General features: G+C 47.4%; 1 pseudogene across 1 annotated transcript in view; it reads left to right on the forward strand.

The window, feature by feature from the left end:
• Nucleotides 1–985: 985 nt before the first annotated feature.
• Nucleotides 986–2,500, forward strand: part of LOC308175579 (fibromodulin-like) — a 5,533-nt pseudogene continuing 4,018 nt past the window's right edge. Inside the window, exon 1 of the transcript in view lies at nucleotides 986–1,355. The product of the transcript in view is annotated as a fibromodulin-like (transcript). The remainder of the gene's footprint in view (nucleotides 1,356–2,500) is intronic.

Below are 2,500 nucleotides of genomic sequence, written 5' to 3' on the forward strand. Positions count from 1 at the left end.
ATTGTCTAATGCAACGCCTATACAGATCATCCATCCAGCTGCACCTTTTTGGCTGCTTACATAATCATGTTTCGGTGGCTTTGCAGATGGTTTCGTGTTTTTTTTTGTTTTTTTGGGGGGGTGGGGAAAGGAAAGTTTGTTCAGGGTTTCTTCTAAAAAGGGCAACTGAACCTATGGTGTTTGATGCTGTTTCTCTGATCAATTTTCTGACCATTTTGTGGTGTTTGATACTTGGTTAAAACTAGAACAGCCGTGCCTTTTTTTACCTACTACTAAGAGGAACTGCCTCAGGGGGTCAAATGACCATAGTCTTTACAATGGAAAGCTGCTATTTACACACAACGGCCACTAGTTGGCCGCCTTGTAAATTAGCCTGCCTCCTACACAGAAGAACTGCAAAAATAGCTTTATCCTAGCTTATCCTGATGTGATTTTGAAAATGTAAGGATACTGGGGTGGTAGATCGGCACATATCTAGGAAAAGTCATGAAAGGAGGGTCCTGAAATTTGATCGAGTGCAAAGATATTAAACAAATATATACTCACAGGGTCACCGTGACCCCACCATGGCTGTTAATAGTGCAAAGATCATAGCTTTAGAAAAAGTCCTCGAAATGTACTTGTACTCGAAATTCATACCTGTACAGACTTGATACCATTCTGTATTCAGCACAGAGTGATGTCTGCTCTAACCAACACGTTTCTATCGGAACATTTTGTACCTCTTGAACGAGCCCCTGACCTAAACTAAAGTTATACCCAGAGGAATGAGTGTTTTGATGCTAATTTGCATCTGTCTCCTCTCTTTTGTGTTTCTACTTCAGCTATTCCTCTCCTACAGTGCCGTGCGTGTGTGTGACCTGTGTGTGACCTACCTGCGTGTGTGACCCTGCGCCTGTGTGTGACCCCTGCGTCTGTGTGTGACCCCTGCGTCTGTGTGTGACCTACCTACGTGTGTGTGACCTACCTGCGTGTGTGAGCGACCATGCGTGTGGCGTGCGTGTTCCTCCTGGCCGCCCTCCTGCCCTCCTCGTCCGTCGCCCAGAGACGGGACCCCTTCGCCTGGCTGTCCTCCCTGCGTAGCCGCGGTTACGCCGAGGGCTCCCTCCAGGCCGACAAGAGGGGGGGCGAGTGCCCCGAGGTGTGCGACTGCCCCCCCTCCTTCCCCATCGCCATGTATTGCGACGGCCGGGGCCTGACGGAGATGCCCATGGTTCCCTCGCGCATGAAGTACGTCTACCTGCAGCACAACGCCATCACCGCCCTGCCCGACGCGGGCCCTGGCCAACGCCACCAGCCTGGTCTGGGTCATGATGCACCACAACCAGCTGTCGTCCGAGAAGGTCGGCAAGAAGGTACAGAGCTGCGGAACAGAACAGAACACGTTTAGATTTACGTTTTTGGCGTTTAGCATTTTGACGCCTTATTCCAAAGCGACTTATTTATCGATACATTTGACTAAGCAAGTGAATCATCAGTTCAGCAGGAAGTACCAGGAAGAGTAATCTGGCTCAGGCCAGGGGCCACTGGCAGTCGTTGGGTTGACACTGGAGAGACAGTACAAGGGGGGCACTGGAGAGACAGTACACAGGGGGCAATAGAAGTCTTAGGAGGCATAGTATAGGGGAAAAGCAGTGTCTGAGGAGACGCAGTGCTGGGGGGTAGTGATGTCTCAGGATGTGTCAGGATGTCCCAGGAGAACACACCTGGGTCCGGTCAGGCAGAGGGGGAGGCAGAGCAGCGTGTTGCTGCCTCAGAGCAAGCAGCCTGTTATGTGACACGGTCTGGTGAAAAGTTCCGTATGTCGTCAATTCTTGCAAAGAATTCTCGCAAATGAGAACAAAAATAAATAATGATTTCTGGTTGTTTTGTTGCATATCACGAATGTTGAAGTGTTGAAGTGCCCACTTGATATAACAAACAACAGCTTTAGGATCACTAAATACTAGAGTATCGTCTGTCGTAGTACTGGGTAAGTGATACATGGCTTGTAAACAAACTTACGTTTTAGGACGTGTTCCAAAACAAGGACTGTGCGATCATCTAATTATGTGTGGTTATGTTTTTTATGTAGTTATGTTGATGTTCTATCAGCATGTTCCTTTTTAGCTACTAGCTCCTAGCAGCTGTTTTTCTGTGTGTTCTGATTCAGAGCGAGTTTGTCCAGTATTTGGTTTGAGGTGGACCAACATTCAAATAATCTTCTTCAACTATTTTCAGATTTCAATGTATGACACATCATTTGAAAGCTTACAACCTGCACTTTCATATCAAACAGAAAACAGAAAAATAACCTTGCTCTACTTGAGGACTTTTTCACCAGACCCTGTCACATTTATCAGTATTGTATGTGCATAACTCTGGCTCCGTGGACTGACCAAGGGTGGTTCAAACATTAGTTGTGGGTTCGATTCCATGCAGTACTCTATCTGGCGACTGCTGTTAAGTTGTGTTGTATCCAAGTGTGTGATCATGCTGTCGCATTCACTCTTGCAGGAGC

Source organism: Nansenia antarctica, assembly GCF_963989245.1.
Source record: "Nansenia antarctica genome assembly, contig: SCAFFOLD_337, whole genome shotgun sequence".
In the NCBI taxonomy this organism is placed as follows: domain Eukaryota; kingdom Metazoa; phylum Chordata; class Actinopteri; order Argentiniformes; family Microstomatidae; genus Nansenia; species Nansenia antarctica.